This window comes from Erpetoichthys calabaricus, chromosome 5 (assembly GCF_900747795.2).
Source record: "Erpetoichthys calabaricus chromosome 5, fErpCal1.3, whole genome shotgun sequence".
Classification (NCBI taxonomy): Eukaryota; Metazoa; Chordata; class Cladistia; order Polypteriformes; family Polypteridae; genus Erpetoichthys; species Erpetoichthys calabaricus.
Genome location: NC_041398.2, coordinates 28,067,508 through 28,093,907, shown reverse-complemented (window position 1 = coordinate 28,093,907; position 26,400 = coordinate 28,067,508). Strand labels below are relative to the sequence as shown.

Below are 26,400 nucleotides of genomic sequence, written 5' to 3'. Positions count from 1 at the left end.
CATGCCCGGATGCATTTAAGGATCTGCTTAAGAGGCAGGACACAGACCTCCAGAGAGGGCAGGTTCCAGTGATGCCAATGTCAGAGAGAGCATCAAGAAGGATCTGCTGGTTGGACTGTGCCAAAGGCAGACGAGAGGTCTAGCAGGATAAGGACAGATGACATGTTGGTAGCTCTAGCCTGCTGTCACATGTTGACTATAGTGAGTAGATCTGTCGTGGTGGAGAAACCCTTCTTGAAGTCTAACTGATTAGGATCAAGCAGTCTGTTCTGTAGAACAAAGGAAGAGACTTGGTCAGAGACAGCACATTCCAATGTTTTAGGTCAGAAATGGGAGAAGAGAGACTGGTCTGGAATAACTTACTCAGGATGGGTCAAGAATAGCCTTCTCAAGAGGTTTAGTCATTAGGATCTTGTTGAATACAGTAGATAAAAAGTGCCTGTGATGAGTAGGATGACGGATAGAGTAGGGTCAGATAGACGTGAGATTTGGATATCCAAGTACAGTGATCCCTCGCTATTTCGCGCTTCGCCTTTCGCGGCTTCACTCTATCGCGGATTTTATATGTAAGCATATTTAAATATATATCGCAGATTTTTTGCTGGTTCGCGGATTTCTGAGGACAATGGGTTTTTTAATTTCTGGTACATGCTTCCTCAGTTGGTTTGCCCAGTTGATTTCATACAAGGGACGCTATTGGCAGATGGCTGAGAAGCTACCCAGCTTACTTTTCTCTCTCTCTTGCGCTTTCTCCGATCCTGACGTAGGGGGATTGAGCAGGGGGGCTGTTCGCACACCTAGACGATACGGACGCTTGTCTAAAAATGCTGAAAGATTATCTTCACGTTGCTACCTTCTGTGCAGCTGCTTCCTGAAGCGACATGCTGCACGGTGCTTCGCATACTTAAAAGCTCGAAGGGCACGTATTGATTTTTTGATTGAAAAAACAAACTCTGTCTCACTCTCTTTGTGTGCTCCTGACGGAGGGGGTGTGAGCTGCCGCCTTCAACAGCTTTGAGCCGCGGTGCTTCGCATACTTAAAAGCAAACAGCCCTATTGATTTGTTTGGTTTTCTCTCACTTTCTGACATTCAGTGCTCCTGACGGGCACTCCTTTGAAAAGGAAGGTATGTTTGCATTCTTTTAATTGTGAGACGGAACTGTCATCTCTGTCTTGTCATGGAGCACAGTTTAAACTTTTGAAAAAGAGACAAATGTTTGTTTGCAGTGTTTGAATAACGTTCCTGTCTCTCTACAACCTCCTGTGTTTCTGCGCAAATCTGTGACCCAAGCATGACAATATAAAAATAACCATATAAACATATGGTTTCTACTTCGCGGATTTTCTTATTTCGTGGGTGGCTCTGGAACGCAACCCCCGCGATGGAGGAGGGATTACTGTATTACCATTTAGTCTTCACCCTAACCTTCTCTGTTCACACTAAACAGTAACCACACTAGACCTTAACCATAACCTCTGTCCTAAAACTGCACTGACTTCATTCTGGTACAGTAGAAGACATTATTTACCTTGTATGGTGATAATAAAGAATACCATTACAAGGAAATTGAAAATATAAAGAATATCATTTACTCACAAACTGATTTTATACATACAAATAACATCACATTTTAAATATATGCTAACACTTGGAACATCGCAGAGTAAGATGGGGATTCTAACCAAATCCCCTCCCATGGTGCCCACCTGAGGAGGATTTCGGAATGTCGGAGGAGTCTGACATCCATCCCCTCCCACATCAATTTCTGCCCAGTCCTACATGCAGCAGAAAGGGGGTAGTTGGTCCAGTTTGCTCGCACACAGTGTATCTGATTCCAGATATGAGTAAAATGAATAACACTCTCAAACCCTTTTAATCTAATCCAGGGGACCAAAGATCACGGAACTGAGTGGTTGGCTTGTTTGCTTGCTTGTAGGGTCTAGCGGGAAGGTACATTACACCCTAGTCCAGGTTACTTTTTGGCTTAATATATTCTAAGTTGTTATATTTTACATAACATTTGGAGCGAGACTGACGTGTATTGTGTGTGTTGGTCAAGCACAGAAATAAGAATTTCAGTGCAATCCATACATGTCACACGACATCTGAATTATACCCCATTACATTGCACTACTTTTTATTTTTTAAAATCAAAACCTAAGTTATTTTCAAAGCTCCAATGCCATTGGTCATCTGCGTGGGGTCACTACATTTTCAGTACCCATCACCCTTGCTGAGACATTGACGCACACACAGTAAGAAAAACACAGGGGAACTGAGAAATGAAAGGCAGATTACACCATAGAGTTAAACCATGAGGAGACACAGGAAAACAACTACTGATTTTCCAATAGCGGATGCTGAGCAATTGTTTCTGAGAATATGGTGGGCAGAAAGAGAAGAAGAGAACGGCTGACAATGGCATGTTTGAGTGAGTAAAAGTAGTCAGTAACTTTTATGGTTTCATCTTAGCAGAAATATTCAGCTCCACATGTTGTCTGTCAGACAGACAGTCCAGGTTTCATCCGAGTTTGGTTTTGCTTGCATTTCTTTTGCCAGTTACAGTCTTTATCACTTTTTCACATTTCAGTACTCGTGTGTTATAACCCCTATATGATAATTTACTAGGTGGCGCTTGCATCACTTATGCATCTCAAGATAAGTAGCCTTGAGCTGGAGGGCAGTTTTCTAGTTCCTTAATTTGTGTTAAAGTGGTGAAGTGTTAATGATGGTCTGCCACCCTGGAATAAGAAGTAGTGTATATGAATCTGTTTCATGTTGACAGCTATAAGTCCTTTATTAAACATAATCAGTCCTGAATCGAACACACAATGTCTCACTACTTTTTCTCACAAGTAGTACTGCCAACTTCAAGACTTGCTAAGAGTGATTACAAGAATTGTGGACTTTGCACCTTGTCCATAGATTACACAAAAGTGGTGTTAACTGATCACCCAAAACTTTTATAAAAGAATCCATTTCTCATTCACAAAGAAATCAGAGTCAGCCAGAATAGGAATATTTCCAATAAAACCCAACAGTATTTCCCCTTTATCTGTGATGCTATAGCTTTGTATCACTAGTCTTGCATGCTGTGACTGACCACTTGATGTTATATCAAAAGCACTCACTGTGGCTGTGTCTCATCACCACTCCCATTTGTGGTCTTCATGGACAACATATCAAGGCACAGCCGAGAATGTGAGGATGTAGAGTCAGGGAGTGTCGTTATTGCCTTATGCAGACAATGTTTTCCTCTTTGCCTCATCTGACTGCGACTTTTGCTCACACTTGAGTGATTCATTGCCGAGTGTGAAGTGGCTGCGATGAGGATCAGCACCTTCAACTCTGAGGTCATGGTTCTCTCTCAGAAAAGAGTGGATTTCTCTTTTCTAGGTGATGGGGGAACAACTGCCTGGAGGAGTTCAGGTGTTTACGGATCTTGTTCACAAGTCATGGAAGAAAGGAACATGAGACTGATAAGCAGATGGGAGTGGTGGTAGCTGTGCTACAGGCGCTATACTGGGTCTTTGGTGGTGAAGAGGGAGCTGATTCTAACACCAAAACGGTCTGTTTGCTGGTCAATCTACATCCCTGTCCTTACACCTATGGTCATGAGCGTTTGGTAATGACTGAAAGAATGAAATTGCTCGTACAAGTGGCAGAAAGGTTTCTTCACAGGGTGGCTTGGCCGAAACTCCTTTTATAGCAGGAGATGCTCAGCCATTCAAGAGACCTGCTGCTACTCCAGATTGCCAACAGCCAGTTGAGATGGTTTGGGCACTTCAAAAGGATGTTTCCATCGTGAGGATCCCCTAGAACAGCTCTGGGCACAACCCACTGGGCAGAGGCCCTGCGGTAAGCCCAAGATGCACTGGAGAGATTACAGTATATCTATTGGCTGTCTTGGAAACACCTGGGAACTCCACCAGGAATAGCTGGAATCTGTAGCTGGGGACAGGGAAGTCTGGGCAGACCTGCTCGGCCTTCTGCCACTGTGACCCTCTCCAGGAAAAGCAGTTTCTTGAGAGGAGATTATTGACTGCAACCCTTTTTAAGGCAACCTAAATACTGAAACAAATGGTGTATCTATAGCTGGGATGAATGTAAATAATTTCATAAGTTTTCTCACAGTTTAGCTTTGCAGCACAAAGGTGTCACGTTTTCCCCCCAATATGAATTCTCTGGTGTTGCTGAAGATGAGTTCTTTGTCGGAAGTACTTTCCACATGTGGTACAGCAGTATGGCTTTTCTCCAGTGTGAGTTCTTAGATGATGTTTAAGGCTGTTTTTTTCAGTGAAACACTTTCCACATTCAGTACAGGCAAATGGCTTTTCACCAGTGTGAATTCTTTGATGCTGTCGAAGATGACTTCTTCGTGCAAATCTTTTCCCACATTCAGTGCAACAATGGGGCTTCTCCCCTGTGTGAATTCTCTGATGTTGCTGAAGTTTATTTTTCTCTATGAAACATTTCCCACATTCAGTACAGCTGTATGGCTTTTCTCCTGTGTGAATCCTCTGGTGATGCTGAAGATGACTTCTACGTGTGAAACTCTTCCCACATTCTGTGCAACAGTGAGGCTTTTCCCCAGTGTGAATTTTTTGATGCCTCTGGAGAGTTTTTTTCAGTGTGAATTTCTTCCCACATAAAGTGCAGCCATAAAGCTCCTCTCCAGTATGAATTGTCCGGTGGTTCTGAAGAGCAATTTCCTGTGTGAATTTTCTTCCACAGTCAGTGCATGAGTACAAATTCTCTCCCGTATGAATTCTCTGATGTTGTTTAAGTGTGTTCTTTAGGCGAAACCTTTTCCCACATTCATTGCAACAGTACGGCTTTTCCCCAGTGTGAATTCTCTGATGGTTTTGAAGAGTAATTTCCCGGGTGAATCTTTTTCCACATTCAAGGCAAGAAAATGGTTTCTCTCCTGTGTGGACTCTCTGGTGTCGTTGAAGAGTGTTTTTCAGTGAAAACCTCTTACCACATTCACTGCAGCCGTACAATTTCTCTCCCGTGTGAGTTCTCTGATGCTGTCTCAAATATTTTTTCTCTGAGAACTTCTTTCCACATTCAGTGCAAGAATATGGTTTCTCTCCTGTGTGAATCCTCTGATGGTAAAGAAGAGTATTTTTTCCTGTGAAACGTTTCCCACACTGAGTACAGCAATAGGGTCGTTCTCCTGTATGGATGCGCTGGTGCTGTTTGAGTGTACCTTCCTGGGTGAACCTCTTTCCACATACAGTACAGCAGTATGGCTTTTCTCCAGTGTGGATTCTCAAATGTTGCTGAAGAGTCATTTCCCGTGTAAATCTCTTCCCGCACTGACTACAACAGTAGAGCTTCTCTCCTGTGTGAATTCTCTGGTGCCGTTGAAGGCTATGTTTCTCAGTAAACCTCCTTCCACACTCAGCACAGCTAAATGGCTTTTCTCCAGTATGAGTCCTCTGGTGTCGACGCAGACTGTGTTTCTCTGTGAATCTCTTGTCACATTCGCTACAACTGTAGGGTCCTTTCCCCGGTGTGGATTTTCTGGTGCTGCTGAAGATTGTACTTGAGAGTGAACCTTTTATCACATTCACTGCAACAATATGGTTTTTCTCCAGTATGATTTTTCTGGTGATACTGCAGATATTTCTTCATGAGTTTTTTTTCCATAATCTGTTGAATCATAAAGTCTCTTCTCATTATGGAGTCTCTGGTGCAGAGTTGTTTCCTGAATGAGACCCCTTCTGTCTGTGTCACCTCCAGCTTGAATAATCTTAGGACAGATGTCTTCATTTAGATGAAGTGCTCCAGTTTTAACAAACTGTTCTTCAGGTTCAGAGCAATGAAATGGAGACAATGTGATCTGAATACTCTGAACAGTGTCAACTGCCTCTTCCCATATCGGTATTCCTATTGGTAAACAAAGCAAAACACATGAATATAAAATGCTGTAAGATTTTTCTGGTTTGTCAACTCCAGTTGTTAACACCAGAAAACTCGAACATAATTTTGTACAGGGAATGACAATAACAGAAGTTAAACATCGAAACTTTACACGAATAGAATTCATCCTTGTCACCAAAAATACCAAACTAGCACAGCAAATCACCAGTTTATAATGGGCACATTGGGACAGTGGGAAATCTGTCTGTTATGATCATGTCATACATTTAGGAATCTCTGTTCATTGGACATCTTAGCCCTTACATCCCTCTTTTTTGTGCTCCTTGTTGTCTTTCTTCACTGGTGATAGCAGCCCTCTTGTAGACACCAAACAACATTAATCCAGGGCACAGACAGCAGAGGTTTTGTCGTTTTTTTATGTATCATAAAAATGGAAAGTATGTTCCAAAAATTGGAGGAGACAGGTTTAACAGTTTGGATTTGGATACTGGACAAGCAAACATTTAGTTTTATACTAGCGGATTACCCAGTGGCTTCGCTCACTGAGTGCAAGGGAAAAAAATAAAATGTATTTATAAAATAAGTTTGTTAATTGCCAATTTTATTTTTCAACAAATAAACAGCACTTACAATAACATATAAATCAATATAAACAACATTATTAACATCATTATCATATGAGAATATGAAGTAATATATAAGAAGCACATTGCATATAAATATAAATTATTAAACAGTAAAATCTTCTTCTATATTACGCTACAGTGGCTGTTCGTTTGTCTGTCCAGGATTTTAAATCACCTGTAGCTCGCAAACCGTTTCACCTATTGACTTGAAATTTGGTACACATATACTACGTGATGTCTACTATCCATTTTCAGGGTGATGATTTTATTACTCTTTATTTTATTTTATTGTAGAATCAACTCTCGCAGCGCACAGCAGGGCAGCCTTGCGGCGGATGCATACAGGCGCCATTCTCATTCCCTACCACCTTCGCTAATCATTCTTGAGGCAGATTGAAGACTTAAGTGCCAGATTAAGTGAAAGGTTAAAGAAAACGTACTAAGTAATCGCAACACAAAAACTAACTTAATCAGTTTTAATGTGAAAAGATGCCGATGAAAGAGAAGCAGCGGGCTGGTAGGGTGGAGTAAAGAAGAGCTGCTCAGGAAGCAGCAAACACATCAACCTCTGAGCAAACAAATGCTAAACGTACAGAGAAAGAGGATGAATACTATGAATGCTCAAGTCAAATATATTCACTGCAAGTTATCGTGCAGTGCGCCGTTACTGGTATTTTGATAAAAGAATTTGAACAACATATAAGAAGCGTATAAATTATTAAACAGTAAAATTTAAGAACTAAAGATACATTGAGTAGTACTGCAGTGCTTTCAAGTATACTACATTTTTTGTTTGCCCATTACGTGCATAAATGTATACATTTTTTGATGTACCTACCTGAGAATAAACGACATATGACTGACCGTGGGAGAAGCATGGATTTTAAACACGTGTTGAGTTCATCTCCTGATGTCCCTTGTGGAATAACTGGTAATGTTTGACGAAAATCTCCTGCGAGTAAAACGACAGTACCTCCCATTATTTTGGTAGGATCTCTGACATCTTGCATTGTTCGGTTCAAGGCTTCATAAGCTCTTTTATGTGCCATGGTGCACTCATCCCAAACTATTATCTTTGAATGTTGCAAGACTTTTGCCTTTCCAGAGCCCTTGCGTATGTTGCAAATTGGATTTTCGTCGTGAGCAAGGTTTAATGGTAATTGCAATGCCAAATGTGTTGTATGGCCTCCATCTAATAATGTAGAAGCGATTCCCCAGGACGCTACAGCCAGAGCTATGTCACCATTCGCTCTCTCGGCAAGAATCAGGTTTATTAAGAATGTTTTTCCTGTTCCTCTGTGGTCATACGTAATTTCCGTTTCAAACACGAAAAGAATTTTATATATATAGATATTGCTAGCCATGGTACCTGTCACAGTCAGGTAACAGAAAAATTAAATATTTATCTCTTGCCGTATGTGTACTTTCAGCACCTTTCCTCAGTGTCTGAACCTCTCTTCACTGACATGCCCCCTTCTCTTGAACGCATTCCTGTAAAGCTTTCTTCTTAGAATCTGTCATTATTTTCAAAGTGCCTTTCTTGCATCCGGTTCACGTTTATACTTGAGGTATTTGAAGTGTCTCTTTCAGCATGTCTCCTATACCTTTACTCAACCTCATACATCTCACATTCACACTTCCTCTTTCATTACCTCTTTACATTGCAAACTGACCAATCAGATTGCTCTAAGGAACTGAACACACAGATGCACAGACCTTAGATATATATCTTTCTATATACAGATATAAAAAATCCAATATCTGTGTCTGTTCACTTTCACAAGAGAACTACTGAACAGATTCAGATCGGGCTTTTTTCTAGAATTTGCTTGAACATTCCAGTAGATTTTGCAACTTCTTTCATTGCGCTAAGAATCACAGTTCACTTCAGGAGAGATATATTCGCACTAATCCGAGACAGACTGAGGGGAGGAGAAGCATGACGTCAGGGATAGGGAGCCGGGCAGGGCCCTCCTCGCTGTCCTGTTTCAGTTCTATGCAGGTGAAGCCATGGGGGATGGGTAGTATGTAATATATGAGAGAGAAATAGTAGTGACAGTAGGCCTAGTTAATAAATAATGGGTCTGTAGTGGCACAGTTTTCACATTAACTATGCCTCACTTGGTTTGCTTACATGAATAAAATGAGAGAAAACAAATATAAGCACATATAATGTGCAGAGTTTAGTCAGTATTCACTATTTGATCGCCAGTTGTTTTTCCAATGCTTGTTCCAATGTGGCACTATGATCTATGAGCCCAATTGCCAGCAGTTATGCTTCATTTATAGAGCTACATCTCAGAAATTTACACACCAGTGCTTTCTGCAAATTCACTACACTGAAATTTTCTACCACCACTTCAGTCACAAATTTATGTAAATAATGAAAAATCCATTACCATTTCCCATTCTGTGCTTAACATTATGAACTTCACTCTGTGAAAATTGATAACAAATTAAACAAACTTTCACTAAGGACTGTGAATATCTTTTTTTAGGCGTGTTCTCATTGTTAGGCGCACACACTCACACATGTTCTGCAGTGTGCTGGTTGGCTTTGCACGGCAGGTAAAAGTTGGGGGTAATGAATTTGGGGAAGACAGAGGCATTAACCTTCACTTTTTGGGTGGGAACCAGCTGAAAGTCAGCATTCATTTCTGAACTTGTATCTGTCGAAGCCACAGTAGCCCACAGAAACTCTTTACCTGAAGCCTGAACTAAAACACAAACTCTTGCTTTAGTTTAATACTTATTTTTTCCACATTTTCCAGCATCGCTGGTATTCAATGGGGTTGCTCCAGTCAGACCCCAAACCTTTTACATTGATTTTCTTTATTCTATTTCAATAGCATATATTGTGAAAAGCACCTGCTGGGATAGCTATGCCTGTCTGTCTGTCCACAAGAAGCAAATAGTTCCCAAGAGATCAGTTTTGTTGAAATTTGGGATTTCCATTGCAATATCTCGCATAGAGAGTTTGCTGTACACATTTTTGAAAAGCATTGGAAAATTTGTGAACTTGTCTATCTTAAAATGGAGAAACATCCTGTGTGACTTCAATTACAGATTATAGATTAATTTACTCTTTCAATTTTTACCTTAGTGTGGTTACTTCAACTTGTATAATCTTTTTTTTTTTTACATTTTCTACGTTTACTTGTTCAAATGTCACTCCTGAAGGAAAATCAATGAAACACTTACAGTCATGCACACCAAAACAGGACAGGGTATGGGGTGGGTCAGATGGCTAAGTGTTACTGTATAAGGAAGGTCCATCATCAGATGTGTATTTTTTTCAATTCACTAAGAATGATATTCTTATTGTTTATTTGTTAATCACTGTCCCCTAATGTTCCGGAATGCAGCAGTGGGTCTCATTGTATGCCAACAGTCTGCCTTCTACCTCCACCCCATCTTGCACTCGTCTTTGCGGCTGTGTGAATGACCCTAAGTCAGAGCACCTCACTTCTCCTGCTCCTTGAAATCAATCGGGTAAGTAACATGATGTTTATGTCTGTAAAAGTGAAAAATAAAAGTAACTTATGTAGAAATGTATAAAAGATGGCTCAGTAACACTTTCTGCCAAAGTGAGTAAATATGTACTCCATTTTTTTATTACACCAAAATTAACCACATGCCTGCATTATCTGAAGATTATAATAATTCAGTATTTCCCTGACACTATAAAGCACTACAATAGTCCACTATCTATCATGTTTGGATGCAACCTAAAATTTTTACTTCAGACTTTGCATAGATTTTAAATCTCCTCAGCTAACTTTTTTCTGAAAAAATGCTACATTTAAGAAATCTGAACTACAATTAGCCACAGACCCTCCATGTTCAACAACTAACAATTAGCACAAGAATCTTCAAATCACTTGAGTTGGAATCTGCTCTTTATGAAAGCAACTTCAGTCACATAATATTGTAAAATGGTATTAAACATTTTATGAGCACTACTAGTATATGTAATTATATTCTATTATCGCTCTTAATTTTTAATATGATTCACTGTTACAAAAATATGTAATAAACACAATTGTGATGATAAACTCTTTGAAGTGTCACTAGAAAATATAAAACTGTGCAACCTTTCAAACCAGCTACTCATGTATGCAAACACACCTAAATGTTACACCATGATGTCAATTTTCTACTTGTGCTACTTTATATGGGCTTGATACCAGCATTTAATTAACACCACTTGCTTTGTGTTCAGATGACAGCACAACCAAAACTTTGCCAAGAGATGTAGTTTCAAGCAGGCTGCTCAGAAACTCTGACTGTACATGTACTGCTTACTGTACACAATGTGTGTTCATAACCGGAAATTTTGAAAATCACTAACTTATTAATACAGTAATTTATTAAACTGGCAGCTTAGTTTACTTCTCTTGAGCTTTTTAAACAGCTTGTACCATAAGTAGACATGTCTGCTAATACACAAACACACCAAGGACTGGTTTCATTAAAATAAGAGTTTAACAAGAAAAACTTCGTTTTGCAAATCTGATCACCTGCAAAGAATGAATGTCTTTTGGATATGCAGCTGCATTTTTCTTTGTTACTCAGCTTGTGTATGTCACCATAGCTAAAATTCTAAACTGTTTCATGCCAGATAAACTTAAGGCAGCCATGCAATATGCCTCAGCAATTTCAGGTTTGATTTCCAAGCTGCATAAACTTCAGGAACGACAAAATCTTTCTACATGGTAATTTAAGGTTACAAGTTAGCATTTCGCAACAAACAGAAAACTGTGTCAGGGTGCTATAAAACAAAAGCGTACCTCAAAGTAGGAACGAGTTCAGGCACTGTATACATTTGCAGTCAAAATTATTCAACCCCCATTGCAAATTAGTTTTATTGGCAAAATTTACAAACTTTCAGCTGTCTGCAATAAATAAATCAAATAAGAAAAATTTAAATAGCTCTACACGACTACTATTACAAGTGATTTCTCCATATTCAACACAAAATGCCACTTTTAATGACTACTGCAGTCTCAAAATTATTCAACCCCCTGGACAGAATCTCCCATAACGGCACACATTTGCAATTCTGGTGTTGTCACAAGCACTCCTGATGCGACTAATCAAGGGCCTCATTAGTTGCATCAGGTGTGCTTGAGACAGAACATATCAAATGTCTGGACTGGCCAGGGCCATGTTCACAGTGACATTTGACTGCATGTTAGAAATATGGGGAAGTCAAGATAACTATCCAAAAAGTTAACAGAATAGTTCATTGCCTTGCACAAACAAGGAAAAGGATACAAAAATATATCAAAGGCACTGAATGTTCCTAGAGATACCGCTGGAAGCATAGATCACAAGTTCAAAGTTCAAGGAACGCTGGCTACTTTACCTGGACGTGACAGTAAGAGAAGCGATCAACAGCTGCCACCAGATTTCTGAGGTGGCAGGTAGCCAAAAACCCTCAAGTGACTGCAAAAGACCTGCAGCAAGACTTGGTGGCAGTAGGCACTGAGGTTTCAGTTTCCACAGTGAGAGGCACACTAAATGCTGAAGGTCTCCATGCCCGAACTCACAAAATGTACACCATTACTGACCCAAAAGTACAAGAAAAGTCGGCTCCAATACCCACAAAACCATATAAATAAGCCACACAAGTTTTGGGATTCTGTTCTGTGAAGAACTGAAACAAAAATGGAACATTCGGGCCTATAGTTCAGCTGAATATGTGTAAGGGGGAAGAATGAAGCATATACAGAAAAAGAACACCCCACCTAGAGGGAAGCACGGCAGTGGCTCGGTGATGCTCTGGGGCTGCTTTGGTTCTTTTAGCACTGGAAACATCCAGAGTGTGGAGGGTAAGATGGATTCAATCAAGTATCAAGAAATCCTAAGAGAAAACCTCATGATGACAGTAAGGAAGCTGAAGCTTGGGCATCACTGACACTTCCAACAGGTCAATGAACCCAAGCATATCTCAAAGTCCACCAAGGCTTGGTTTCAGAAAAATTCCTGGAAGATTCTAAAGTTGAACCCAAGAGAAGATCTCTGGTATGATTTGAAGAAGGTAGTTGCAGCATGCAAACCCAATAATATTAGTGAGCTGGATGTCATTGCCCATGAGGAATGGCCGAAGATTCCTCAGGAACGCTGCCAGAAGCTGGTGTCTGGCTATGCAGTACATTTGCAGCAGATCATAACAGCAAAAAGGGTGCTCTACAAAGTACTAAAGATGCTTATCGTGAAGGGGTTGAATAATTTTGAGAATGCAGTAGTCATTACAAGTGGAATTTTGTATTGAATGTGGAGAAACCACTTGTAATATTAATTGTGTTGAGCTATTTAAATTGTTCTCGTTTGATTTGTTTATTGCAAACAGATGAAAGTTTGTAAATTTTGCCAATAAACCTAATTTGCAATGGTGGTTGAATAATTTTGAGGGCAACTTTATTTGATTTGTTCATTTATAACAGTCATATTACAATATGCAAGCTTTCGAGGCAACTCAGGCCCCTTCTTCAGGCAAGATGTAATCATGTGCTTACATCTTGCCTGAAGAAGGGGGCCTGAGTTGCCTTGAAACCTTGCATATTGTAATCTTTTTAGTTAGCCAATAAAAGGTGTCATTTTGCTTGCCTTTTCACTACATTCATAATGGTTAACAAGGTACAACACCCTAGTACTACTAACAGTCATATTTAAATTCATATTTCATCTTTATCTATTCATTGATTTTTTTTAAATGAAAATTCCTCTTTATGTTTACTTATTACAGTAAATGACTGTTGTAACCGCACCACAGATACACCTCACTCAAGCGTGAGTGCATTGGCGATTCTGAGGGACTCGCATCACATGACTCCAGGCAACTGTGTTAAGTGCATTTTTAGGAGTCTGATCCTTAACAGATTTTAAAAAGTGTACATTTCTCTCTCTTCTGTTTGCAGCAGCCTCCATAACAAAAAAAAAAATTACGTTGAGTCTATATCACCAGACACTTTTTTATTCTGACATCTGTTTCAATACCAGCTTATGGACCTCAGTACCAGAACAAAAAAACATAATACTGAATCAAACAAATTTAAATTCCTTTTCACTTTTTTCCCCTTTTAACATAAGTGGCTTGAAAGCAAGTGGCAAGCTGCTCAGTGTGTATTTTCCATGGTGCTGCCTTTGACACAAAGCGAGCAAGAATGGGTAAAATAAGAAATGAGTCATAATAACAAAAGGAGAAAGCATGCTGCACATTTCTTACATTTATGCATCAATCAACTACAAAGGCATAAAATATGGAATAATTAGCAGAGCAAAGGCTCAAGTATAATACACAAAGCATGCAGAACATTTTTACTATAACTTGACCTTATGTTCAAAATCCTACTTAAATATTTACACATTTCCGACTCCTTATACTAAACATTTATGAAATTTCTCAGACTTTAATATCCTTACTATGAGTTCTCTGGCTAATATAACAATTTTTATTTTATTTTGTGGCTTTGAATGGTATTTGAAGCATTGGTACTAACAACATTCTGAGCTTGTAGGGTGCTGAAATGGTTCCAAAAGGATGTTAAATGCAACACAAAGTAAAATCATACAATAATAGTAAATATGTATCAGTTAGGAGACCTGGGTTCGCTTCCCGGGTCCTCCCTGCATGGAGTTTGCATGTTCTCCCCGTGTCTGCGTGGGTTTCCTCCGGGTACTCCGGTTTCCTCCCACAGTCCAAAGACATGCAGGTTAGGTGCAGTGGCGATTCTAAATTGTCCCTAGTGTGTGGGTGTGTGTGCGCACCCTAAGGTGGGCTGGCGCCCTGCCCGAGGTTTGTTTCCTGCCTTGCGCCCTGTGTTGGCTGGGATTGACTCTAGTAGACCCCCTTGACCCTGTAGTTAGGATATAGCAGGTTGGATAATAGATGGATGGATGTATCAAGGACATCTGTATATTTTTAATTGAGAAGCTAAGCCCCCATGTACATTAATTTAGTGAATGCACAAATTTGCCACTTTGATTAAGTGTGGGTGTGTGAACGTGCATGTCACCCTGTGATGGACTGATGCTCTTCACATGTATCCATCCATCCATTTTCCTGATCGGCTTATCAAGAACAGGACAGCGTATCCAAGCAATCACCATGCACAAGGAAGGAACAACACCTGGACAGGATGCCAGTTCCTTGTATCCAGTGGCATGGAATGTTCTGGATTGCTCAGAGTACTTAGAAAACCATTAAATATGTGAATGAATGATCTTATTATGTCTCATCATGCAGGTTGACTTACTTATTACAGGCTGACAAGAAGAAAATGGAAGTAGATCCTGCTCTTGCTCTGCATCAGACAAGTCCTCCTCCGTGAACTCTTCCTCGTCCCCCCACTGCAATGATTCAGGCAGCTCAGGAGTGCCATGTCTCCCTGGAAGAGTTCTTAAATTCACCATGGCTTGAATATCTGGGGGTGTCTCTAGCCTAAGGTGATCCTCCTCTGAATTCATGAAGTCTTCATGTTCTGATGTTTGACTGCTATCATATTCAGGGTCCAAAACCTCCTGTTTAATAATATCACATCTAAGGTCACCCACTTCATGTTTGATGATGTCAACCTCTGGTTCACCAATCTCTTTTTTAATGATTTCATATTCAGGGTCACACACTTCTTGTTTAATGAAGCCCTGATGTTTAATAAAGTTGTATGCAGGGTCATTGGCTTCCTGTTTGATAACAACTTGCTGATAGTCACAGATATTTTTATTCAAACCATAATTAGGGTCACCAATCTTCCCTTTCATGATGACTAATCTTGGATTTGAGCAATCCTTGAAAGAAATAGAAGAGTCCCATACAACTTCCCGGCTTCTGGTGGAAATGGAGCTTCCCGAGATTTCCTCCTCACATACTGCAGAGTCCATTTCTAAGGGCACCTGACCTGATGTGCAATTTTGCTCTTCCACACCAAGGCTTGCCTGTGTGGATAATAACAACAAAAAAGAATAATTATTAGATTCAGCTTGAGCGTCTCTTGCCAAATTGTAGTGCTGCCACATAAAAAATGTTATGCGTTTGACACTTGTCTCTATCGCCTGCTTATGCCCATACATGCTGTTTGGTGAATAGACAGGTGATTGACAGTGGCACCCCTGAAGGCTGGACATCCGGTTGTAGATGTAATTTGCATAAATGACTCTGTTCCTTGAAAGGAGAGAAAAGAACAGCAATTGGATGAAAAACACAGGAAAACTAGCTAAACGGATCAGCATCTGCATTGGCCAAATAAAAAGGATCTATGGCTACAAAGACCTGTCTAAACAGGGGAACTCATTTAAGTCCTTTTTTCATAATGGTACATAATTGACAGTGGATACATTTTACATTTAAAATTTTCAGATTCTTTTGTTGGCCAGCTTCTACAACTCATCCACTCATTATAATAAGCCAACTTGAATTCTGGACAATTGTGTGAATATTGGGAGGGGCTGGGGTGTGCATTGCACTATACAGTGATCCCTCGCTATATCGCGTTTCGCCTTTCGCGGCTTCACTCCCATCGCGGATTTTATATGTAAGCATATTTAAATATATATCGCGGATTTTTCGCTGCTTCGCGGGTTTCTGCGGACAATGGGTCTTTTAATTTCTGGTACATGCTTCCTCCGTTGGTTTGCCCAGTTGATTTCATACAAGGGACGCTATTGGCAGCTGGCTGAGAAGCTACCCAACTTACTTTCTCTCTCTCTCTTGCGCTGACGTAGGGGGTGTAAGCAGGGGGGCTGTTCGCACACCTAGACGATACGGACGCTCGTCTAAAAATGCTGAAAGATTATCTTGACGTTGCTATCTTTTGTGCAGCTGCAGCTGCTTCCTGAAACGACATGCTGAACGGTGCTTCGCATACTTAAAAGCACGAAGGGCACGTATTGATTTTTTTATCTGTCTCTCTCTCTCTCTCTCTCTCTGCTCCTGACAGAGGGGGTGTGAGCTGCCCGCCTTCAACAGCTTTGTGCCGTGGTGCTTCACATACTTAAAAGCCAAACAGCCCTATTGATTTGTTTGCTCCTTTGAAGAGGAAGATATGTTTGCATTCTTTTAATTGTGAGACTGAACTGTCATCTCTGTCTTGTCATGGAGCACAGTTTAAACTTTTGAAAAAGAGACAAATGTTTGTTTGCAGTGTTTGAATAACGTTCCTGTCTCTCTACAACCTCCTGTGTTTCTGCGCAAATCTGTGACCCAAGCATGACAATATAAAAAATAACCATATAAACATATGGTTTCTACTTCGCGGATTTTCTTATTTCGCGGGTGGCTCTGGAACGCAACCCCCGCGATGGAGGAGGGATTACTGTATATATATTTTTCATTCACGCTTATAGGGGGTTATTGTGTATTGGAGAAGAAAAATGTTGCTGCTTTTTTCATCTTTGTCTCTTTCTTTTTTAAATGTGTAATAAATTTATATTTGGCTTTGCTAAAATCCCTTGGAAATGTCTTGTTTCGCATACTGTACATATTCATTTGACTGTTTAAAACTCATATCAAAAGGGGGATGTACAGCGGGGTGCTTCAGAGGGTGATATTGGCCTATCCTTATATTAGCCGCCTTACAGTATAGGAAACTGAGTGCTAGTGATCAGCCTTTTTCAACATGTTGGGTCTGATTTGTTACAAAGAAACAGCTCTTTAGCTTTAAGCCTAGTGGTAAAAGCAGCACACAGTTTATGGCAACATGCTACATTTGCCACATTAGTAAATAACCATAAAGTATATGGATCAATTTTCTGTACTAGTTAAAAGTTACCTTACTGTGAAAATCAGCTCTTACAGAAAAATGTTTAGTATAATAAAACCATTTTGTTGTGAAGAAAAAAAAAAGAAGAATTGAACAGGCTTCGAGAACAACAATCAGACCAGGGAGCTCATTTTATAAAACTTTGCATGGATTTGTGTGTGAAAATATGCAAACAGTAAAAAACAGGAAAATGTGTAAGCCAAAAAAAAAAGATGATTTATAAGACTTGGCGTACGCATGTTTTTTTATATATTATATATATATTGAGATGGGTTGGTGCCCTGCCCGGGATTGGTTCCTGCTTTGCGCCCTATGTTGGCTGGGATTGGCTCCAGCAGACCCCCCCCCCAATGACCCTGTAGTTAGGATTCAGCGGGTTGCAAAATGGATGGATGGATATATATGCAATTTACCTTTATAAATCACAATCATCTTTGTAAATGTGTGTAATAAAAAAGGTTTTCTCTGTAACAGGAGAAGGGATGAAATAAAGGAGTAAGAGGGGGGGGGGTTGGTCGCTTCAGTGCAAAACCAGCTACAAAGATTGGAATGTTTGGGATGATAGCGAAAGAATGTGCAAAAACTTGCTTCTCATAAAGAGTTTCAGAATGTTATGGGAATACAGTCAAGGCCATGTACTTGTTTTTCACTTCGAGGGGCTTCATTGCAAGCAACGCTTGTTATTGTGTGTCTTCTGATACTAGGCACCATCTCAGTGAGGGCCAAGTAGAAGAAAAACAATACTGCGTCCCGTGGAAGGGTGTGTGCTGAAACTGATCACTTCTGTATACACTGCTTACACGTAAGCCATTTTGGGTAAGGCCACTCAATTAGTATATAAGGGAAGGTTCCGCCCTCAGTTTCTTCGGAAGCTCAACCGTGGGGAACGTGCACACTGCCCGGTATTGGACCAGGCTCACGAGTTGATCCTCTGACGAGACTGACACGCGGGCTCCCTCAGTCTACTGGTCTAGGATGATGGCTCTGGGTCTTTTGATATTACTGTAAGTATAGTATAATTCACATATCTGTATTACTGTAAGTTAATAGTATAAATCATATATCTTTATATATATTACTGTAAGTCAATAGTACAATTCCTATATCTGCATGTATACTGCTATTATATTGTATGTAACTGATATTATATTTGAACAAGTAAACAATTGAAGTATTGGACCTTTCCTCTCTGATTCTTGCCTGCTTATTTTCTGTTAAAACCTTTGAACCATTTTCCCAAACTAAAACAATGTGCATGCGTGATCATGCTTCAAAATCCATCTGGTTGCTGCCTCAAAACAACCATCCATGGACTATGCTGATCAACCTCATACATATTAGTGCTGCGAAATTAGCCAAAAAAAAAAGGTTAGAACGTTCAAATTAAAAATAAATAATACAAACATACATGTAAGTTAGGGTATGTGCTTTTTAACACTTCATTATTATAGCAATGGCCACACTGGTAGTCATAGCAAGAACAACACAAATGGCAAAAACTTATAGGTTTGTGCTAATGACGTAACTTTGGATTATTAATGCCAGAGGGTATATTGCTTACCTCAAGGTGCCTAGTAGCTAACAGGGCTAACACCGACTCATATTTGTTGACTGACGTGTAATACCAGCTACAGCAGGCAATCAAAACTGACATCCAACAGTACTTGAAGAACTTATGTGTATCATCGCATTTCTTCATAGATTACACAAAAGTTTCCTTTCTTCACACACTGTGCAGTCAGAGGGTGCAACCAGTAGTGGTGGTGATGTTTTCTCTGCCTTCTTTGCCATATCAAAAGGATTTTTTTTAAAAAAAGGAGGTCAAGGTTAATTTCTAATAAAGCCAACTGATCCATATTTCACAAATCCAATGAAGAGTGAGTCTCAAACCCCACAGGTTAAAAACATTCTGGACTGCCTAATAACTGCTCCCCACAGGTAAACACACAAAACTACAATCTGGGCTGCAGGTTGGCGATTAACAGAGGCAAAAGAAAGCGAATATAACTTTATATTGAAGTCAATTGAGCTCCACTACAAAATGCTACAGAAGCTAAGAAAAAAGGACACCAAGGATATCAGATGAGATCCTTGAACCCAGTGACAAAAGACAGAAACTGAAACAGGAAAAAAAAAATCAACAAATGAGAGCCAAACAATGGGGAACTTTCTTGAAGATAAGGTGAAAGCTGCAATTATGGCACAGAAAAAAGAAAAAGCACCAGGTACAGATCACGTCACAGCTCAAATGATACAAGCTGCTGAACAGAGATCTGTATACTTCATGAACACACTGTGCAACAAAATATATGCATAGGAAAAAGACACATTAAACAATCAAATTCAGAAACGACGACTCCTGTGGTTTGGATATGTTACCAGAATGAATGGAAGATTGTTGTCATAAAGTAGGGGTGGGCAGATTCAGTCCTGGAGGGCCGCAGTGGCTACAGGTTTTTGCTCCAACCCAATTGCTTAATAAGAAGCACTTATTGCTCAAGTAACATTTCTGCTTCACTTTAGTTGTCTCACTTGTTAAGATTTTGAACCCTTATTGCTTATTTTAGTCTTAAACAGCTGCAGTCTTGGTTTTTAATTGCTCCTTATTAACAATAAGATGCAAATGACAAAAGAAACCAGCATTTCACCAATTAGCTTGTTTCCATTTACACCTGTGTGTATTTATCATGCACTATTGGGTTTAATTAAATACTTGGAAGGAAAGTGAAGAGAAAAAAGTAAAGCACTGAGAATAACTCGTCTGCTTTTGACTTCAAATCATTTGGATGACATTCTTAGAAAGGAAAAAAAAATCTAGGATATGAGAATGACTTGACATGGCAGAGTCAAAGCACTAGCATGCCACGAAATTAAATAATTGACAAGGATTGGTTTTGAATTAAGCAACTGGGTTGGAATAAAAACCTGCAACCACTGCGGCCCTCCAGGACTGAATCTGCCCACCCATGCTAAAGCAGGGGTGTGAAACTCCGGGCCTGGAGGGCTGCAGTGGCGGCAGGTTTTTATTCCAACCCTTTTCCTAATCAGTGATCAGTTTTCACTGATAATTAACTTCTCTTCCCTTCATTTTAATAGCCCTGTTTATAAGGATTCAGTCCTCTGAATTTATTCTTTTCTTCATTAAATGGCAGTCAAACAGAAATGAGATGTGAAACGAGCCAACAGATGACCAGCTAAATTGGGGCTTCAAACTTCAACCAATCTCACTCCAACCAATCTCTTATTGAGAAGCTGATTCTTGCTGTTAAGTGGAGAAGTTCAAGTATCTCGGGATCTTGTTCACGAGTGAGGGAAGAATGGAGTGGGAGATCGACAGGTGGATCGGTGCAGCATCCGTAGTGATGCGGGCTCTGCTTCGGTCTGTCGTGGTGAAAAAGGAGCTGAGCCGCAAGGCAAAGCTCTCAATTTACCTGTTGATCTATGTTCCTACCTTCACCTATGGTCATGAGCTATGGGTAGTGACCGAAAGAAAGATCGCGAATACATCCATCCATCCATTTTCCAACCCGCTTAATCCGAACACAGGGTCACGGGGGTCTGCTGGAGCCAATCCAGCCAACACAGGGCACAAGGCAGGAAACAATCCCCGGGCAGGGTGCCAACCCACCGCAGGACACACACAAACACAACCCACACACCAAGCACACACTAGGGCCAATTTAGAATCGCCAATCCACCTACCTGCATGTCTTTTGGACTGTGGGAGGAAACCGGGAGCGCCCGGAGGAACCCACGCAGACACGGGGAGAACATGCAAACTCCACGCAGGGGAGGACCCGGGAAGCGAACCCGGGTCCCCAGGTCTCCCAACTGCGAGGCAGCAGCGCTACCCACTGCGCCACCGTGCCGCCCAGATCGCGAATACAAGCGGCTGAAATGAGTTTCCTCCGTAGGGTCTCTGGGCTTTCCCTTAAAGATAGGGCGAGAAGCTCAGTCATCCAGGAGGGAGTCAGAGTAGAGCCGCTGCTCCTCCGCATCGAGAGGAGTCAGATGAGGTGGCTTGGGCATCTGATCAGGATGCCTCCTGGACGCCTCCCTGGTGAGGTGTTCCGGGCACGTCTAACCGGGAGGAGCCCCGGGGAAGACCCAGGACACACTGGAGGGACTATGTCTCTCGGCTGGCCTGGGAACACCTTGGGATTCTCCTGGAAGAGCTAGAAGAAGTGGCCGGGGAGAGGGAAGTCTGGGCATCTCTGCTCAAGCTGCTGCCCCCACGACCCGATCTTGGATAAGCAGAAGAGGATGGATGGATGACTCTTGCTGTTAATTAAAATCGTTATTTAATTCCCTGTCCTGTTGCTGCTCTCATTCTGCCACAGCAGACATTTCCAAAACTGTTGATTTTCTGTTTTGTCTAACAACACTATCAAAATGTTTTGGTGACCTGAAAGATCAGCTTTACTGAGACCATCACCTTTCTGTATTTTCAGATATTGTGTGATGGGAACAGATGACCTGGTGATGTGGCGGATTGTTGTGTGTCTCATTATTGTTTGGCTGCTAATTAAGTAAAAAGAAGCAACTAAGGGGCCTGAGTCAAGCTAATTAAAACAAAGGCAAAATAAGAATTAGCAGCAAAAAAATAGTCACTAATGAAGAAGATGGTTAGAATGAAAACCTACAGCCACTGTGTTCCTCCAGGACTGGAGTTTGACACCCGTGCCATAAAGGGTTTTGCACTGCCACATCACAGAGAAAACAATAAGAGCAAGACAACAGAAACACTGGAGGAATAGCATTAGGGAGGACCTTGAAACACGCAACCTTAGTATTAGACAGGCAGTGGATCTGGCCATAGAAAGAACACAATGGAGACATTTTGTGACCTCATCATCAGCAACAAACTGATGGAAGAGAAAGAAAGAAGAGCGAAAATACAAGAAATTTATAATTGAAATTTAAGTTGCACTAATTTGGCATCATGTAACCTAAACATGCAACTGTTCCTTTTACTATACATTCCGACGACGGTTTTGGCCCTTCAAGGACATTTTTTAATACATTTGAATTATATATCAGTGTTTCCCAACCTCAGTCCTGGGCGCACACTGTGGCTGCAGGTTTTTGTTCCAACCAGCTTCTGTTTTTAATTGGACTCCTGGGCTAATTAAGTGATGTGTTATTTCCCAAGTTCTTTGTTTTGGGAACAATATAGTAATCTAAGTTTGGTAAATATATATATATATATATATATATATATATATATATATATACACAGTGGAACCTCGAGATACGATCACCTCTGTATTACGAGAAATTCAAAATACGAGGAAAGTGATGAGCGAAAAATTCAGATCTAAATACGAGCATGGGCTCGCGTAACGAGCCAGGCTGTGGGTATAGCTCGCGGCTTGGCAAGGGGGCGTGGTAGCAGTTGCGAGCCGCGATCTGCGGTGTCTGCGTTTTCTCACTTAAGTGCACAGGTGGGAAACTGCCCACATCCATGATTGTTCCTGTGGCTGATGGGCTGCAGCTGCCATGTCCTCCCCCGCATATATAGAGAAGCGCGAGCCGGTTAAGGGGAGAAAAAGTAAAAGGAGAGAGAGAGAGAGAGAGAGAGAGAGAGAGAGAAGAGAGAGAGGAGAGAGAGAGGGAGAGAGAGAGAGAGAGAGAGAGAGAGAGGGAGGGAGGGAGGGAGGGCAGGCAGGCAGGCAGGCAGGCAGGCGGGCGAGTGCAGGCTCGCGTGTAGCTGAACAGGCGAGCCAAACAGCTGAAGCAGGACGCTGTAGAGAAGGTCAGCTGCATTAAGAGTGTCTTGCCTGTTGCAGAGCCCACAGGTGAGACGCTAACAGAGAAGAAGCACCGGCGATTGTCATCTGTTTTTTAAAGACGGCATCCTTTTGACGTTTTAACCTCGTGTTAAAGGATTGTTATTCTTGTGTATTTTAAACCTCCACTTCACAACTGTTTTAAGGATTATTTATTTAAAGATTTATTGAATGCTCTACTGCACTTTGGACACCTGTTTTGATTCTTTTAATAATCAGTTATATTATTTACCAGTGTTATTTATTAAAGGTAGACTACAGTATATATAATTTATCAGTGTTATTTGTTAGGAAAATTGATTTTTTATGTTAATATATTTGGGGTGCAGAACGGATTAACTGGATTTCCATTATTTTCAGTGGGGAAGTTTGTTCTAGATATGAGAAATTCGCTATACAAGCTCAGTTCTGGAATGAATTAAACTCGTATCTAGAGGTTCCACTATATATATATATATATATATATAGATAGATATATATTAAAATGTACCAATCAGTTATATGGTAATAATGTATTTTTTCTTTTTAACAATATTTTCATCTTGATTTTCATTCTACTTTTCCAGGTGTTCTAATTGTTTAATTAATCCATTATTTACTAATTAGTGGGTCTGATGCTAAACTACTTGCAGCCTTTGATTATTCAGTGTTGTTTGCCAGCATGTCTGCTCTGCTCATTTTCAATTGTCATTAATAAGATATAACAAAGGGGGGAAAACTACACAGAGAACAGGCAAAATATAATGAAATCAAACAAAAGAGAGTTAAGCATTTAAATCTATATCAAAAGTAGAAATATTTCTAAATGTCTTATAAATGTAAAAAATCATGCTGCTGTGTTTTTTTAATGTAGAATAAAAGAAAAAAAATAATCCCAGCTAATAAATGAAATCAGTGCTATCAGGTGTCGTCACTGATTAGGAATCTGGTTGGAACAAAAAACCTGCAGCCATAGTGTGCCCCCAGGACAGTTAGGAAACACTGTTATATGTGTATTTTGTTTTTTTCCTAAATTCTCAAAGAATTGAAAGTTATATTAATTGGCCACTTTAAATTGGCCCAAGTATATATATTTGTGTGTGTGTGTGTATATATGTCTTCGTACGCAAGAGTGTACATTGCACATGGCTGACAGTATTAATAGCACCATTCAGACACATTTATTCTCTCAATACAAATTCTTAAAAAAAATATGTATTTAAATATAAAATTTTAAATGCATGTATTTAACATAATAAATTTTACATAGCAAAAATTAGACTTGCTGTTTGGTGAAAAATGTAACAGTTTTTCTCAATGGTAATGCATTGTAATTTCAAGTGGCACAAAGCACACCGACAACTGCGCTCTCATTCAAGATATCCCAATGCCTTTTCTACCAGGTTTCCACAATTCACATTTCCCAGAATGCCTGCAAAATTGTCTTCCTAAAAACAATGAAAAGGTTCATCTACATGTTAAAATATTATTAGTGGTGCATCATAATTATGTACCCACTGGTTGTGAAGTGTTCTCTCCAGAATCAGCGGTGGAGTAAATTAAGTAACACCCAGATGAGTGCCACTTTCGGACTTGCACAGTACAATTACACGTTTTTTCATGTAATTTTGCATTTTCTCTCTATTTCTGTACAGTGTTTGAGTTATAGCTTGTGTGTAAATGTCTTTCCAGTAAATAGTTCAGTAATATTGCCATTTATGAGATGCTTCTGTATAATAATTGAAATTATATTTGTACAGCAGATGTAATGGAGGAATTATTACAAAGAACAGTTAAATGCTGTTGAGCAATTTTGTCACTGCATGCTTTTCCAGGGACACATCAACTTCAATAACAAAACTTTTGCACAGTTCTTAGATTTCTTGAGTTCAGTGGTTTAAACTCCGATTTTGTGTTTGTGTGTTTTAATCTTGTAGCAAGACACATCAGCCTTTGTGCTTTTTATTCTATTTACAGTAAAGTGTTTTGACACTTAAATATTAAGCCAATAGTACATGAACAGCAGGATTTTTGTAGCCTTGTTAGCCATACACAGTGATAGACTATGCTAAAGAAGAGTGATTTTGAACTTGTAGGTCTCCATTTATTTTAATGAATGGCAAATTCACTGCTGTGTTTTTCTTTATGTATGCATGACCCTGGGTGCCACCTCAGGTACAACCTCATCTTGGCTTTGCACTTGTTGAGCAGCAGTGTCAACTTGTGACGTTGCATTATATACAATGAAGGTCTGCTTGCTCTAGTCTGTTGTGTAGGCACTCTCAGGAATATCTGTTGTAAACTTAAAGTAAAGTGAATTTTGTCTGTAATACAATCATGTGTCAGACTCCCCAGTGAAAACCCAATCTCACGTTGCTAAATTTGTTCTGGCACCAACTCTGATCCTGCCAGTGTGCTGAGGTTCTATGCAGCCAAGATAAAATCTGGCTCCCCAACAACCCTAAATTGAATGCATTAGGTTTAAGTATTATGTTATGTCTTTCTTTCTTTTCATTTTTAAATACTTTTAATACAACCTATGCGATGGGCTGGCTCCCACCCACTGTCTATCTATCTAATCTCCTTCTTGTGCCCAGTGCTGCCTAGATAGGCTCCAGCCCCTCATGACATTGAACTGATTTTAAGGTGGCTCAAAATGTTACTGTACACTTGAGTACATTGTTTCAACTTATATTTACATGTAGTTTATTTAAAAAAGTGTAACATGTTAGATTTACCCTTTGCTTTGCATTGTTAGGAGTAAAATATTGAAAGTGTGCAAAATGTTTTAAGCTAAACATAATCTGCCAGTGGTATAAAATAATGACAGCTACCAGTTACCGCAGTAAAATATTTTGTCTTGTTTTTTGCTCTATACGTTTATTCCTTTAAAGTGGCTCTTATCAAATCTTGCAGAGTACTCCACGTATGCTTATTAATCGCGGAACTGTACAGCAATGCCAAGATCACATGGGGGCTTCATCAAAATGTTTGGATCCCGTTTAAAGACACTTTTGTTTTATTAATATCATTAGCTAAAGTTCGTGTATTTCACCAGAGCTCTTCGCGCTACCTCTGGTAAACCCCACCCCAGATAGCGCACCTCTAATAAACTAGAAAGAAATACAAAACTCACCGACGGGGGTCGCGTATCCGTGCAAACGTCCTTGACAAAACAGGACACGAAAGACAGCCCATTGAAAAGCGTCATTTAAAAGAAATTGGCAATGCTACAATATGTGCCGTGCCTGCTATGCACTAATAAGAACAGAAGACAGTTCCTCTTTAGAAGAAAAAAGTGAGTAGAAACTTCCCGGAAGTCCGTCATGCCATCGCAGATTTTCAGCACGGGC

General features: G+C 40.1%; 1 pseudogene; it reads right to left on the bottom strand.

Annotated features, from left to right (window-relative positions):
* Positions 1–1,677: 1,677 nt before the first annotated feature.
* Positions 1,678–26,400, bottom strand: LOC114651570 (gastrula zinc finger protein XlCGF26.1-like; annotated as a pseudogene).